This window comes from Carcharodon carcharias, chromosome 20, assembly GCF_017639515.1.
Source record: "Carcharodon carcharias isolate sCarCar2 chromosome 20, sCarCar2.pri, whole genome shotgun sequence".
NCBI classification, from domain to species: domain Eukaryota; kingdom Metazoa; phylum Chordata; class Chondrichthyes; order Lamniformes; family Lamnidae; genus Carcharodon; species Carcharodon carcharias.
In genome coordinates, this window is record NC_054486.1 from 94,108,822 (window position 1) to 94,126,850 (window position 18,029).

The following is an 18,029-nucleotide window of genomic DNA, read 5'->3' on the forward strand; positions in this document are numbered from 1 at the left end:
ATTGCCTGGAGCTTTCCAGTGGGGCTCCCAGTCTCCGCAGGCATCAGGGAACGGTGTAGCTGCCTGGAAGTGGCCGCTGGATGGCAGACGAAGGGAAACCAGCATTCCAGGCAGGCCTAGAGGCCCTTTCTGCATACATGGCTTCAGCTGCAGCTGTAGGCTCACAGTGTTGAGGCGTCACTGCGCCCCCACCCCCCATCCTCAACCTCAACCTACCCTCCCCGGACGATGGTGGTTCGGCTGTTGAGACTATTTTCTTACTTAAAAGTCAAAAAGGTTGGGAGAGACGGTGCCTCCATCTCGGGGACAACCTCTCTCACTTACCCGAAAAGGCAGCCTGCTGCTTCTTCAGTACTGGAGGGCCTTCTATTAGCCCTGCAACGATGGGAGCCAATCCACTGTCCTTAACAAAAACAAAAAATTGCCAGAAAAACTCGGAAGGATACAATTAATGTTTCGAGTCCGTATGACTCTTCTTCAGCTAGCCCACAATCTGTCTATTAACTGGCCAATTCAGGGAAAATCACAGCCAGGTGACTGTTTCCCAAACAGTGCAGGCTCCTGATTCCCATTTGAACCTTACAGCAGGATTCCAAAGCCGGCAGGGAAAATCCTACCCCTAGTTTTCTAGTCTCATTGTCGGTTTTACTTGATGTGAAAAGAAAAATCTTGGCTACACTTTCTAAGTCAAAGGAAAATAAAAACTAGTGCGGCGAAAATTCGGACGCCAATTCATGACAACCCCATTTCGTGCTGCTGGCTTTAGACTAATTTCAACCCCCAGGATGCGAAATTTTGGGTGTAGATCTTTCTTCCGAATCAAAAGGTCTTCAAGCATTTTAGTAAGGTTGGTAAAATAAAGAGGAAAGACTGAAGGCCTGAAGAAAACTAGCAGATACGTCGATCAGTAAGAATGTAAGGAATGATCTACAAGCTGCCTAGTGGAAGGCTGTTAGATGTCATAAAAAGATAATGGAACCAATGCTCCGATGGGCATTTCCGTTGGGCTGGAGGCGGATTTGTGTTTTTGGAACAATTTGCCAAATTGGAGGGTGGGGAAAGCCCAGCTGCTGCACAGCCAAGCCCAATGGGTGTGGGTGGTTTGAAAAAGGGGAGACAACCCCAGGAGAGATTAGTGCTGCAGCTGTCCCTTTAAAGACCGATGATTAAGCTGGTCTAAATCGCGTAGCAAGGAACGAAGCTTGCACTGGGGTCCTATTGACATGATAAACTATATTCTGCATGTTTTCAGCAGGCATCTTGATCACCTATTTCAAGGCCTCCACCCGATGTTGACAGGAACTGGGCAGTAAATCGTGTGCCAATATTTTCAATGTGCCACCATTCCATTCTTTGTGGAAGACTCATTGATTTCCAAACTCAGTGGTGTTAAATCAAGACAATGGGATAAAGCAACTCCATTTTACCTGCTTGAACCGCCTATCCCTTTTCCGCCAATCGGAGGAGCTTAAAATCAGCCCTGATATATCAGGTTCTCTGTAGAGTTCATCAATTCTTTTAACTCTTTTATTGTTTATCCTGATTTATGTGTGTATAACACACTTCTTTAAGCTGTATACACAATCAGTTGCGTGGTCCTCTAATGCACAATAACACACTATTCATTTTTTTATTGGACTAAATTCATTTTAATGAAATAAATTAAATCTGATTATCGACTGGCTGATTTCCTTTCAAAATGGCTTGTTCCATGGGTTATTCAAAGTATCTTTTTTAATTTTTACAAAACTATTGGTAAGTAATGATGTCATTAAACTTGTATTAATTATAGAAGATGCTCTCAGGAACTCATTAATTGCAGCCTAATTTGCATAATGATGCATATTAATGAAGTCTTAATGAATCATGTTTTTCCCCAACTCTTTTTATTTGAGCTTTGAAATGAATTAAACAAATTAGTTAAAAGCATTTCTAAATTAACATTTTTCGCTACAACCAACTCAGCATAATCAGTTATGTGAAATAATGTATTTCTCAGTTGAAATATAGGACATGTATTCCTTTGTTAATTATGGTTAAATGCAAACATTTTATCTTGTTTTACAAAGTGGGGAACAATTAGCGGACTCAGTTTTTATAAAGCTCCTTTTATGTGTACATTTTAAGGCCATAGAATAGTGTATTCACACCATACCTTGTTTGGTCTCTGCAATCTTCAGGCAAGTATTGGGGCTCCCCATTGCTCCCTTAAGGCACATAAATACTGCAAGTATAGAGAGAAGCCCCAAAGGAAACCATGGTGCTGTATCGATAAAAATTTATTACGAATAATACAGTATTACGTTTTTCATTTTCTTTCAAAATTGAGAGGATTTTAAATGATTTGTGCAGAAGTTGCAAATTTTACAGAATGAGATTGAATCACCTTTAACAAGAAGTAAGGTGGGCAGATCCAAAGAAAGACACTGAATACGACTCTTAGTATGTGGCGGATGTGTTTGGTTTCAGTTATATTCGCAGTCTCATCATTGCTCAGTGTCAGCGTTCACATAAAGTCACATAATCGCAGTCAGTGGTAGAAAAACTGTGTGAAAATAAGCATTTCAGAAAGAAAAGAACAGAGGGTCAGATTCTGCACAAGCTTTCATAATGAACACAATGGGATGTGTTTATTATCTAGTTCCCAAACTTGGCAGCATTACTTCTACCACTACCCTTAGCTCTAACTAAAGGTAGCTCCTGATATGCTAATGCCCATCATAAACAGAATGCTTTCTTGCCTAACATCTTATGTATACAGGATGTGCTAAGCAGAGTAAACATATTATGGCTCCCAAGGTAATAGGTGGCTGTCAGTGAGTTACAAGGAGATGCTTCAATCTAGCAGTTTTGTTGACATCATAAATCACAAGCACAAAGTTCAGGTAGTTCATGAACATCTGCAAAAACCTAAGATTAAATTATAAACCTAGCGTCACCATTGGCCTTGTGTTTTACTTTATATACTTTATACATCTATTAGAATTTCTATATGCTTATGTAGGAGTATCTGGAAACGATAGAGGAGATTAATACAGACAAGTTCCATCATAAATGTCATAATAGCACCGGAACACAATGTCATGAAGAGTCTACTTTAGCAGCACGTGGCAGGATATGAACTACACTGCAAGCAAATATCTAGGCTACTGAACGGAACCTCTGGTAGGGAGAGTCAGACAGATTGGAGCTTGTAATGCTCACAGCTGAAGAATACTCTAAAAGGGAGCTGCCCTAAGAGATAGTTTATATAAAAAAAGACCTGTGTTTGTGTAGCCAAAGAACTTTACAGAACTTTTGAAGTGTAGTCACTGTTGCAATGTCAGGCATGCAGCAGCCAATTTGCTCATAAGGCTCGGAAACAGCATGGGGTAAATTGCCGTTTTTTAGTGCTGTTGGTTGAGGGATAGATATTGGTCAGGACATTTGGGAGACCTCCCCTGGTCTTCCTCGATGAAACCAATGGGAATCTTTTCGTCCACTAACTAAGAAGGCAGAAGCAGCCTTGGTTTAACATCTCATCTGGGAGACAGCACCTCAGACAGTGTAACAGTCCCTCACTAAAGTACTGGGAGTGTCAGCCTTGATTCTGTCTTTGGATTGGGGCTTGAACCTTGAACTTTCTGACTCAGCAGCAAGACTGCTGCATCTGAGCAGCATCATTGAGCTACCAGGTAAATTGGCTTATTAATTGAATGGTGAAAGCAACCAAATCCTGAAATGATAAGCTTGTAAACCGGGGCATTGGCATATTGCATGACTTCAGGAGATATATCCACCCAATATAATAATTACACATGAATATCATTGTGGTGCATTGAAAATTGCATTTTGCATTTGGTCCACTTGAGGCTACATGCACACATGTACCAGCAGAGGGAGTCTGCTAGGAAGAGATAGTAAAGGATCCATGTTTAACAGCTCATGTAGTTCTAATTCTAAATGTCCATGACTGAAAATGTAACTGTATCTGTCCCAAGAACTTCACAATCAGTAATATCATTAGCTTGAGCAGTATGTGTGGGCTTTCCGATGTTACAATAATTTTCCACAAATTTCTTGCAAGACCATTTACTGAATTTCATGGAGGAGATATTCATTCAATTTTTTTTGAATAATTGAAGTGCTACAATCCTCCTGAAATAGAGGCAAACTGGTCACTTTTAATGCCACCAACCCAATGGGCAGAGACATATTTTGTACATGTACGATGGGTTTTGATGATGTAATCGAGACCCAACTACAATTTTTACTAGGTGGCCTGAGTGGAAAATGGGATTGAGTTTCTAGCCAGACCAGCCCAACGAGGAAGTTAGATCAGGGCTGGAAGAGGTCAGTTATGCTTTCTTATCCCCCAGCTTCCCTTCTGGGGCCAGGAAGATTAGGAATGCCCATCCAGACCCCACAAGGAAAGCTTTGGACTCCCTGGCCGCAGTCCTCCCAACACAGACCCTCCACCACCCTCCCATGGGCAGGCAGCCTAAAGACCACATGGATTCTCTGCCACTTCCCACTGACTTTTCACCTGGATCAGGTAGATGGTTGGCCAGCAGCCTTTAAAAACCCACCAGATTACTCATTCACCCAAAACTGGGCAACAGTTAAAATCGGGGGCAAATGTAAAATCAAAAGAGGAGATGCAGATGATGTGAATCAGGAAGGAAAGTAGAAACTGCTGGAAATACACAGCATACATGAATGGGAAAGAGAAGCTGTTAGCTATAAAGGCAAAGACCCTCCTCAAACACTGACAATGGATCTCCCTCCAAAACACCAACATTTTCTTTTTTTCAGGTGTTAATGGTCTTGCCGCCTATTTCCTGCATTTCGTGTCTTTAATGTTTCAAAATATTTATGGTTTGGATTATTTTGCGCATGTGATGTTATTTGTAGATCTGTAGTTATTAGGAACAGCTGTAGGCCATTCAGCCCTTTGTGCCTGTTCTGTCATTTGATTAGGCAATGCCTATTTTGCACTTACTTTGCTGCAATCAGTCAAGTTACTCCTTTAATCTTATATCTTTTTAATCTCTTTAATCACTCTTCTACATGCTATGCTAGTTGAAAACATAGCAACTTAACTAAACAGACTCATAGATTGTCTCTCTCCAGCCTGCAATTTGTTCTCCTTGGTGATAAGCATCAAGAAAACCGTGGTCATGGGACAAGGTGTTACATCTCTGCCCTACACTAAGTAGCTACACTAAGTAACAACCTGCTTGAAGTGGTTAGCAAATTCTGCTACATTAAGTCCACAGTGACAGTCAATCTTCCTGTGATGCATATCTCGATACACACAATGGGAAAGCAGCTACCAACTTTGGGCAACTGGTGAAATGTGCATGGGATAATACCAAGCTGACCATTAGGGCCAAGGTGATGGTTTATAAGGCCTGTGCTCTCAACACCTTGTTGTACATCTGTGAAACGTGGGAAACTTACAGCTACCACAAAAAGAAACTCAAGAATTTCTATCTTCATTGTCTGTGACACATTATGGGTATACCCTGGCAGGGCAAAATCACAAATGCAGCAGTCCTCTCAAGGGCAGAGCTCCTAAATATGTTGGCACTAATCAAACAGAGGCAGCCTTGGTGGATCGGGCATGTCCACAGGATGGAAGATGGTTATTCCTAAGGACCTTCTATATGGTGAGGTAGCTGAGCCAGGTGCTCAAGGCTTCACTTCAAGGATGCTTGCAAGCATGACATGAAGCCTCTAAGCATTAACTATCACACCTGGGAGTCACTAGCTGGTGAAAAAGGAAAATGTTTCTTATGGGTTGACAGGCACTACCACAATGAGCAGTGGCTACAGCAGCTTGGCAACAGGTATCAATGCGGAAAACAGCAATCCACAACATGGCTTGGCAGCTTCACGTGTGGCACTTGTGACAGAATCTGCTTTTCAAGTATTGGCCTTCATAGCCAAGCGCAAAGGTTCAGCAAATGAGGACACCCCACCTAAATGGATTGTTTACTGCATGTCCATATTCTCTCAGAGATGGAAGGATGCCAACTACTCCTGCTGCAATCAGTCAGAAAGAAGGAGATCTTCATTTTGCAAAGGGCCACTTTGTATCCCCTTTTATTTCCACAATACAGCCTGATTCAGCTTTTATGGGATGTCAAAGTAAAAACTGAGCTTTCTGTAATGTAATTCCTTACCCATTCCATGCAGCAGCACAGTCTTCACTCTCTTGAAGCAACACTTACACAGCTAGATCTTCACTTTGCACGGGTTAACGGAAGTTCTTGATATCCTAAAACTAAAGAGTACTATGTCTAAAAAGCCATTATTATTTGATTGGAAAATTTTTAGGGTTCCTTTAGCCCATTGCAGGCCTTTATATCCAGCAGCACAAAGCAAGCATCTCCATCAAAACTCAAGTTTCTCAATGCCATCCATGACAAAACAACTGCATGATTGATACCCCATCCATTATTTTAAACATTTATTCCTTCCATCACTAGCACACAGTGCCGGTAGTGTGTACCATCTACAAGATGCACTGCAGCAACTCCTTCAACAGCACCTCTCAAACCTGCAAGGGTCAAGGGCAGCAGGTGTATGCGAACACCAACACCTGTAAGTTCCCCACCACGTCACACACCATCCTAATTTGCAAATATTGTGTGGTTCTTTCACTGTCAAATTCCAGGAGTTCCCTTGTTAACAGCACCTACACCACATGCACTGCAGCGGTTCAGCAAGGCAGCTCACTATCACCTTCCCAAGGGCAAGAAGAAATGGCTAATAAATGCTGACCTTGTCAGTGATACCCACATTCTTTTCCCTTTAAATAATACTCCCCCAATGAGGGGCAACCATCCTGTCACCAGCTCGCCACCATTATTCAAATTAGGGCGTTCTTGGAAACTAATCCTTCACAGCATCATCACAGATTTGTCCACATCATGAGTTTGCCAAAGTACCCTCAGTCTAAAGGAGAGGCTGAGAGAGGAGTACGTACTGTAAAAGACATACTAAGGAAAAACGATGCCTTTGTGCTCACTCTGCTCATTTATCGCTCTACACCATTGTGGAATGGTTTCGCCCCATGCAAGCTCCTGATAGGTCGTAGGCTGAGAACCCATTCCCTTCCTTCCCCACACATTGATACCAAAAGTCATGGCAGAAGACCATAGTCAGGCTAGAAAAAGGGAAGCAATTTACAGAGTAAGTCAGGCTCGTACTTTTACCCAAAGGAATGGGGCTCATGACCTTCCCACCCTCGAAAGAGCATGGATTAGGAAGCAGCAGGAAGAAGGTACTATAATAGAGAAGCTGCAACAACTAAGATCGTATTTGGTTCTGACACAGTCAAGCATCATTAGAAGAAACAGAGCTACCTTGATTTAAATGGACAGTAAACCATTGGCAGTATGGGCTGCACACCGTGATCTTCAGATAAACGTCATACCTACAGAACCGCAAATGAGGGAAACCAGGCTTGGCAGCCCCCAGGAACTGACTTTGGAGTGAAAGGATTCCCAGCTACCCCAGAAGGAACTCTGCACTCGTTCAGGAAAACTGGTGAAATCACCAAGAAAACTATCCCATTAGAAGCAGAGACTTTGAGAGGAGATGCATGTAATAATAGGAGGATTTGCATATAATATGGGGACAAAGACTCAGGGGGAGATGGAGAGTAAAGGGTTAACTCTAATAATAGCTGCTGAGCATGTGTATAAGGAGCTATGTCATAGAGATGTCACTCACTGAGAGAAGATGAGTGAGCAGTGCCTTAGAGAGGAGCTGTAGCTATTCCCTGATGTTCTATATAGCTTTGTAAATTGTTAGTGATGTAAATAAAGGCATTTTAAACGAAAGACCATTGCCCCCAACAAGATCTCTTCTAGAGTAATAAACCAAGGAATCCCAAGACAAACCCACAAAAACAGACCTTCTACCAGTTACAATAGTTATTTGTTTCCCATATACTGCAGTACATAAGAAATTACTCCAAAACCTGTAATACCCAGCATCAGCTTCTGATTCATCATTCATTTATGACTCACCACTTTAACATGCACTTAGGTACATTGCCAGCCAACAATTAATTGACAGGCTCAAAAGTATTGTTCCTGACTTGTTCTTATTAATAATGACAATTTTTCAAAGATCCAAATATGTTTTATGTTTTATAACATGTGACTGGGAGAGAGCTAAATGCTGTAATATATAGCTGAAGAGTTAAAAGCCTTATGCCAGTCTGTTTAGGAAGTCATAATAATCCCTTAGTTATGCTATGGGCTTCTGTTCCCTATCCAGGTATCTGTAATTCTGTGCACTACTTCAGTATTAAGAAATGAGAAGCTATGGGATGTAACATGTGGTGAGGCCAGGCCCTGCTGCATTGAAACCCTTGGAAAAACACTATGGAGGTGGTGATTACCATTTGAGGATAGAAACCCCACGTAGTTTTATGCATTTGTTAATTTGAAGTCTAGCATGTCTGCAACACTTTCAATTTTGCTTCTTCAGATGTCACAGGATGGGAATGATAGAAGGTGTCACACTGAAGGAAGTGGGAGATTATTGAGCATGAGGACCACAAGGATTCTGAGTCAATTTAATTTTGATCATTATTAATGACCTAATACTTATTAAATGTTAAACAATTTGAAATGTGCTTGATTTTAAGCAGTGACCCTGTGAACTCACTGAATATTCCAAGGACTATGGAGCCATTGTAAATCACAATGGGAGGGAGAAGGTCTGTACAATTATCAGGGATAAAAAATGTATAAAAGTATAGTTTAGTGTCAATGGCGCTTGGTCATTTATTTAAAGGCATACTCATGTCAGAAATGAAGCTTTGAGATGGGGGATATCTTCCCGGGGAGAGTCGGGAATTAGAAGTAATAGATTAGACAAGCTTGTTCTTTGTGTAAATGAAAATGGGAAACAGATGTTTGTTAATTAGGGTGAACGCAGATGATGACAGGACTACATTGCTATGATATAAGTGCTATTTGTCAAGAAGCAGCTGGTTACCAGTTCCATTGTTCGATTCATACATGAATCATGCTATAGAGTGACATCTGCCCCTCACGATGACCGCTATATCAAACCTTTGTCCTTTTTAGCATTGTGCTTATACACTGCCAGAGGGTACCCTACTTATCAAAAGACAAAACCGGGGGGGCGGTGTTGCAGAATTCCCTGCTTATTTCAATGGTGTGGTATAAAAACTTTGGAAAAACATGCAATATTTTCATAGCGCTAGATTGTTGGGAGGGGGAGATTTGGAAACACACATGGGGGGAGGTGTATAATGATAACTGATTCAATATAGTCCCTTTTACAATATCACCAAAGAATTAAAATGACCACCTGCCCACTACCCATTTGAGGAAGTAAGTAGAGTGTAATACTGAAACGATGAGATTAAATAGGCCAAAAAGTCTTCCTTAACCAGCAAGGTTAAGTGTTATAATTATCAGCATCACTTTGTTGGCAGCACACTGGCCTCTGAATCAGAAGCACATAGATTTGAAGGACTAAATTTTCCTTGTCTTGGGTGGAGGGCTCAAAGGTGGTGGAGTGGGAGGGGTGGGGGGTTGCAGGGGGTAGAGGATTACGGGGAAAATGGGGGGGGGTGGGGGGAGCTGTGTCAGGGAACTTTCTCAGGGGCAGGCAAGGAAGCAGATCAGCTGACTGTTCCATGGAGGCAATAACCAATTTGTATTGTTAAGGCCCCATTTGGGGTGATTTTGCAGCATTGCCAACATTTTGCCAGAAGTGGAGTAGCCTTTCCTGCTGTGTGTGGATGCAACCATCTTACTGGAGGCTGCCTCCCTGTGGCAGGATGGAGGGGGCCCATTGGAGCAAGGGCTCTTCAGGCATGTGGCAAAATGCAGCCCAAAGCGCCAGGATTGTTAATATGGAAATTCTCATTATAAATGTTTAAATAGCAATGTATCAAAATAATTTCAACAATCTCGAGAAAAATCACCAACAGAGGCCAGATGGGCTGACTGGCCTATTTCTGCTTTGTAATTTCAGTGTAGGTCTAGTGGTGGGCATAAAATTGTGGCAAAGGAAATAAGAATGAAATGGAGAAGTGGACAGTTGCTGGACTTTGTATAACATACAGATTGCACCATTTCCCCAGTAAATACAAAACAATTGCAAAGAAAACCAGTTATTTGTCCCTCCTCTTTTCTCCTCTTCATCCTTTACCTGAAACTATGTTGAATGTTTATTTCTATAAATATTTTTTCTCCTCTCTTAATAATTATTGGAGGTTGACCGGATGACAGAAGTTGGTCAGCAAATCAAGTTCTTCAATCTTTTGTCTATGACAAAAGTGAAAAAGGACAAGGAACGTCACTTGCTGTCTCAGTACAGTGGGTAGTTTTGCTGAAACAAGGCATCTCACCAAAAGGCACTCTGAAGGTTAATTGATTTATTTTTGCTCACCCCAGATGAGAGGGTTCTTCAAATGTTAATGTTTGCAGGGAGAAATTCATAAACCCAATCAAAAGCCCATTCACAAACAGTTTGGTTGTTCACCTGTTAGAGAGCAAGCCTTGCTATTAGTGCCTCTTTAAAAATCAATCAGTTGCAAAGAATTGTAATTGACACCCTTTTGATTTCTTCTCTATTTCGCTTGAATTAATTTGAATATTTTGTTCAAACAATGACTGATGATGATGAGTAGGAAGTATTAAGCCCTGTAGTGCGAAAGTGCTGGATCAACATGCACAGTTGAACTGTCAAGATTATTGAAGTCTCCTGTATACTATGGGCTAGAAAATCCAGGATCACACTTACCATGAAATTTATACTTGTTTTTGTGTCAATCTTGCTGCTGGAATTTGCTGAGAATCTTTCTAGCTTATAGCTCAGAATGTAAAAACTAGCATAAGCAGAGATAACTGTGGCCCAAGGAAATCATCTAACATGACACAGCTTTGTTTTTAAGGCCCTCTTTATCTTATTATGTTAGGAAACTTGAAGTTGGAAGCCATTGAAACACAACAACTGCAGTGGTTTAATAAGGTTGCTCAGAATCACCTTCATTAGGGATGGTAATAAATGCTGGCCTTGCCAATGATGTTCAAACCAATGAACAAATAGAAAAAAATCTCTAATGACGTGTAGTAGGTATGTGGGTATTAGGGAATGCGTCTGTCAGTTATCATGATATTCTAGAGCTTATTTGATCACCTCTGGGATGTCTGAGATGATTGTCTCAAGTTTTTCCTAAATTTATCTGAGGTTTCTTATACTTTTCGCAGGAACTAGCATAGCTCATGGGGTGAGGGGAAGCGGGGGAGGATGGCAGGGAAACAGACAGGTCTTATGGTTCAGGGTAGGGTGTGGTGGATCAGCTGATCTTTCTATGTCTTTTATCTTTCTATATCCATATAAGACTACAGGCAAAAATTGGATAAGTGGCACTTGGAGCATTTTTCTCCTACAGCCTAATATACAATTCACTCTCTAATGGTATCTGATCCATCTCTTTAACCTAATTAAAGATTGAGCAGGCCAGAGCCCTTTACTCTGGAAAAGTCATGAAGAGGACACCTGATAGAAGTCTGCAAATTATAAAGGAGCTTGAGAAGGTGAGTGTGGTAAAGTGGGTGCTCTGTACCTTTAAGAGAATGTAGTTAGTTGACCATGTGATTGTATTGACCAATCACTAAACAGCATGGGCTACTGGGTAACTAAGTCTGGAGCTGGAGGTGATTGAAGAAGCGTACATTGTGTTAGTGTCCTGTTCTTAGTTCCAATAAACCATCAGTGTTTGTTCAGTTTATCGGTCTTTCTGCCTATATTGTTTCAAGCACCAACTAATGTGTTACTATCAAGGGCGCAGCTCACATTCGCTGTACAAAGCAAACCTGATAACCAAAAGCATTAAAGTGGTCGTGGAGAAAACTGTTTCTACTTGTGGATGAGTTCAGAACAAGATAAAAGAATTTAGGATTCATTTAAACAGAGTGTGTGAGAATGTGAAACTTGCTACTACATGGAGTGATTGAAGCAGATAGCATTAATGCATTTAATAGAAGGATTGATGTATTCATGAGGGAAAATAAATAGAGGAACATGGGGCAGGGTAGACATTAGAGTGGGAGGAGGCTTGTGTGGATTATTAACTCTAGCATTGACCAGTTTACCCAAATACACAAATACTCCCTAATGGATATTTTATCCCACATCTTCACTATCCAATCTCGATGTGCTGTTTCTCCACAGGTAGCGCTTCCCCCTCTTCTCTAACCCTGTGCAGAACAGAAGACATTATTCTGCATGCTTTGAGCCATATGTCATTAACCTGACTCTCTAAAAGATATAAAATTGAACTCATTTTACAAGAATTTGTTGGTGGCTTTTAGATTTCTGTGATTATTGGATTATGATCTATGATGGTACAATAATAGGCAACTTGCACTGTGTCTTGCAAATTTTCTGATACAAGTGTAGTTCCCAAATTTCATGCACATGCACCTAACCAATGTACTTTTTCTAATTTACAAAATTAGAAAACACAGGCTACACTAAATAAATTATGTCCTGTGTAAAGGAATTAACTTTCTCGACATTTACCCCTTTTACAATGTTGCCTGTGGACCCCAATCTGTCAAGGCTAGCTTTATTCCAAATTATATTTGTATTTTAAACATTTAAACTGACAACACATATAAAGAAGAGACTTTAGTCATAGAGAAATAATCCGCCCCATGACAAATGGCAATCGTAGGCCAGATTTTATTGACTGCCTAAGTTTTAATATACAGAGTCCTATAAGATTTAATTTCACATTATTTTGCTCAAAACATCTTTCGATTGAATTGTAATGGCCTCATGTATATTGTAAATTGTCCTATCTCTTTGGTATGCACTGTTGAATGGGAGTAATGCACAGGCTGTAGCCTGAGGCCTTTACTTCATCGTTATCACTGTTTGAATATGTACTCAAAAGGACCTGCGTTGCTATGCTTACAGAAAAGTTCTCATTTTTAAATAGTCTAAGCTCCATTTGGAGTCCAATTTTTTTGTAACACTCAGTAATTGAGAACTGTTTAATTGAAAATTGTTTCTAGTTATGAACTTGGGGAAATATAATCTATTGCAACAATTTTATGTAAATACTGTATTATAAACCAACCATCACTCCAGGGAGTCTATCGCTCTCTGATGGTTTATTGCAATTCTGCACAGCCGGGGAACTTCTAATACGGTCTGGCAGATTTGTAAAGAGTATTGTCAGGTTTTCTCATTGGCTAGTAGTGATTTTATGGTGATCATCAAAGTCTGTTGCAATTTGCTATAGGAATAATGACTAACCAATTACAAAAAAGTGACATTGTAAATATTTATAATATCACGGGTAGAATCATTAGTTTTGCGAGCAACGGCCACTGTGATAGCGTGAAGCACCAACACAAAGTGCCGCCTGATGTGAGGATGTAGGTTCAATCCCTTTTGTTGTTGAGTTCCTCCATTTCAATAAATTGCTGTCAAGGAGGGATGCCAAGCAGAGGTACCTTCCATTCCATTGGGAAGTGAAGGATTATTTTAGATAAAGGTCTATCTGCCCTGCTGTCAAATGCACCTTGAGAGCTGATTCACAGCAGGTTGATCCTCAGCTCTTGTTGGCTCACAAATATTACATAACCTGCAGAGACGACAGAAAAAAAAGTCTTGTAGTTATATAGCACCAAAGCAAGTATGTAAGTGACTTACGGCCAATGGAGTACTTTTAAAAGCATAGTCATGGTTGTAATGCAGGAAATGTGGCAGCTAACTTGTGATCAGCAAGCCCTCACAAAGAGCAAAGTAATAGTGACCAGATACTCTGTGTTTGATTGAGGAATAAATATCAACCAGGACAATAGGGATAACTCTGCTACTCCTTTTACGTCCACCTAAGAGGGGAAGATGGAGCCTCGCTTTACCGTCTGATCCAATAGATAGCACCACCAGTACAGCACTGGAATGTCAATTGTAGGAGAGAATTTTCTCTTCGGCTGAACTTAACTGAACTTAATCTCCCAAGGCAGCTCTGTGCCTCAGGGAGATTTCTGCGCTCTTTTGTGCACATGTGCCTGCCTGACAGGGAGAAAATTCTCCCCGTGATTTTTGTTCTCAAATCTTGGAGCGAGACTTGAACCCAGAATCAATTCTGCCTCAGACATGAGAGTACTACCAACTGAGCCATGTCATCTTCCATTCGGTGGGTGTGCACTGGAGTCGGCTGCGTGCCCGCTGAACTGCTAAAGGCCTGTTAAGGCCATTAATAAAGCAATTAAACAAATTGACAGGGCTGCCCGTCCAACCTTAAGGCTGGCGGGCAGGCGAAGATCCCAAGCGGCCTTCGAGTTTTGCGTGAGACCTCATCCACGGGTGGGATGAGGTTTCGTGAAGGTTTCATTCATTAAATAAAAATTTTTATGAAAATTCATAAACATGTTCCAGCTCATGTGACATTGTCACACAAGGGGACATGCCTGAATAATTTTCTTTTTTCTTTTTGTCCAACTTTAAAACTGAACTTAATCTCCCGTGGCAGCTCTGTGCCTCAGGGAGATTTCTGCGCTTTTTGTTCACGTGCGCCCGCCAGACAGGGAGAAAATTCTCCCTGTGATTTTTGTTCGCAAATCTTGGAGTGAGACTTGAACCCAGAAGAAATTCTGCCTCAGACATGAGGGTACTACCAACTGAGCCACAAAGCAGAAAGCCAGGAGTAGCTCAGAGGGAAAATACTTGGTCGTCAACAAAACATCCTTAACATCAACAGTGTCAATGGGCGGAGTTTAATGTAGGCAACGGGGATCTTGATCGCTGGCTGGAGAGCGGGCAAGAGTCCGGTTTCATTTCGGGAAGGCCCAGTGCATCAGGTGCACTTAACTGGGCAGTGGCGGGCCTTACCGGGTACCAAGGGCCCCAGGGTTAGAATTCCCGCCCACCAAGAAGCTGCTGGCCAATCAGAGGCTGGCAGATCTTCATTGCTCGGCAGCGCCACTGGGGAGGCGGTGGCAACTACTGATAATGCACCCACCCAGGGTCATGGAATACCGATGGAGTCAGGGCACAGGTGAGTGATAGCAGGAGGGGGAATTGCGGGGTGGGGGAGTCGCAGGGGACGGTGTTAGAGGATATGGCAAGGGGATGGCTCTGAGCAGGTCCCCTTTGCTTCCTGATGCTGGCTGCCTCAATCAAGTACTTTGAATGAGGGACACCCCCTCAATTGATGTGTTCTTACTTTTCAGAAAAATTTGTCAAAGAATTGTTCAGTGAATACAAGGGAAAATGTGGGACATGTGACAGAAAACAATAGTGATATGGAATCAAATCCATTCCATCAAATCCATTATGCTTATGCATAAGCATAAAACTGCAGGTACTGAAAAGAACTGCTTTAGTTCTGGTCTTTCTAGAAAATTCCTGGTTCCACAAACACAATTTGGCACCAATATCCTGCTGTTGTGAAACCTTTAGCCATTGGAAAATCAGAAAATTTGTGGCAATTAACATGATGGCACATCATCAGTAATAGCTTATGAGCAGATCTTCCTACCCCTTCTTTCAATGACAGGATTAGAATCTGACAATGTTTTTTGTTAGCGGTGCCAAAATAAATTGCAAAATCTGCTCAGTCGTGTTGCTAATAGCAATTGGCGCATTTCCAGTGGGTGGGGTATGGTCTAGTCTCTATTTTAACAGTGAATGCATACATTACAGATGCCTCACCTGTGCCTACGGCCAACCTGCAGTCCCCATTCCATGAAATATATGCTCAGTTGCAGATTCTAGATCAACAAACGTGGTGGGAAAGATGGCCTTCAGCAGTGGCATGTAACGTGTAGCATAGGAACAACAACTGATGCTCATGTCAGTGGAAGTTCTATGCTACCAGGTAGACTTCTGCAAGTAGTAGTAGATGCCATCTCTAAATGCAGTGATTCTAGCAAATGATACTCCTGGCATGACTGCACGGCCATTCAGGTTTGCTGCTACTCCATGACTGGAAGAGTACATAGGGTGCAAGGACAACATGTATAGAGAAGTTCACAATGCACAAGAGTTAAGTATGTCAACAAGGCACATTAATTGCAAAACACCAATGCCGCTGCACAATTTAAGTAAATTCATTCACTTTCAATAATCTTGTGTTTCTATTCTTTAACGTATCAAAACAGAAAACATCAGTTATACAAAAAGCAAAGTGGTTACATTCTGAAATGTCTTGTTGGGTAGGGTCTTGGGGTATTAACTTCAGGGCAATGCTGATCCTCACCGTTACTGGTCATGTACTATATATGGTTTATAGCTTCATGGACTAAGTGACACACCTTAGTCACAGTCTCTCTCCACCATGCCTAGTAGACTAGATGCCTGTGGAAGCACCCTCTGTGAGGTTGTCTACAGCAGATTTAACTCTGATATAAAAAAAAACTCCTCTACATTATTCAATTCTGACACTGACTTTGCAAATTACTTGTTCATTCAGCTAACATCAAACCTGACCCACAGTTTGATGGCCGTCACCTTCATTACTCCACTGAAGCTTCTGGAGTTGAATTTTCTGGGGTGGGGGGCCATGGATCGAGGGTATATTGCTCATCCAGCGTCTCCCCCCGCCCCAGTAAAAAAAATTGGTCATGAGCTGACTGATTTTTTAAAAAGCTGCCCCAAAGCAATAATACACTCGGTGGGTGCCTTAACGAGGTAATTGTGTAACTTATGCCCCTCAGGGACAGGAAGGCCCACCCTCAAGAACTGTTGGCCAACCTGGCAACTGAGTAGTCCCAGCAACACCAGAACTCAGTTAGTGGCCTCTGCTGGGAATACAGGCAGTTCCAAGAAGCAAGGCAAAAAGGATGCTGGACTGAGGTTTTTGTTTGGGGAGGATCAAGGACCCTAGGGAGTTTGGGGAAGGTTCTGGAGGCTAGGGAGGGGAAACTAAGTGGGGTACAGAGCACTCCACGATGGAGGTACCCCCATCCCTTCCTGCCTTTTTCACCTGAGATGGTGAAATAGTGGGCTGACTTCCTTCATTCCACCTTCCCCAGCTATATGTATTATTATGATAGGCACAAAAGCAAGCACTTAACTGGCCATTAATTGGGGGTAGGTAAGAAAGCAGTGGACTTGCCAGCCATCCTATTTTATGTGCCCCTATGCCTGCAAACACAACAGCTGCAGAGCAGTAAAGCTCTGCCCCTGGACTCCACAAATATGCAAGAGCAACATGGAGATCCAAAAGTTGCTCTCAGTGATTCTACACTTTTCCAGAAGGTGTGCAGTTAAGCTCCCCCACCCCCCCAAACCCCCTTCTCCCAGACTGCAATCAATGGAAAAACCACTGAATGGACAATAACTTGCAGTCTTGTGCTGTTTGTCTTTTCTGTAAGAGCCCTTGAAAAAGTTACACCTTGTTGAATGAGGTGTAACTCGGTGCTAACAGCTGCACGCCAGAGCATTCCCTTGACTTGGCACCAGATTTAAACTGGCATCGGGAAAAGAGGAAATTGGCTTTCTTGGAGGTCAGAGGTGAGTGACCTTTTGCCACTCACTGCAAAATCCAGTCCATTCAGTTTTTCATTTAAGTGTGATGTTGCATAATGGCTTAAGAGTTCCTCGTTAATTATATACAAATATTGCCTTTTTCTCTTACTTGTTGCTAATATGTTAATCCATTTTTGGATCAGCAGGAGTGGTCAAAACAGTAGTAAAAGGAAAGACTCACATTAGCTCCTTCCATGACCTCAGGATGTCCCAGTGCACTTAACAACTGATAAAGTGTTTTTTTGAAGTGCAATTAGTGTTGCAATGTAGGAAAATGTGGAAGCCAGTCCGTGCACAACAAGGCCTCACAAACAGCAATGGGCTGATGACCAATTGTTTTAAGTTATTGAACAATAAATATTGCCTTGGATAGAGTCGAATAATCATTTGATGCAATTTGCTTCCACTTCACCAGATATTTTTTTAGGCGTCTCTAGTTTTTCTGCTAAAATGAATGATATGCCTGAAATTTTAGCTCTTAGGTACAGAAGAGCTTC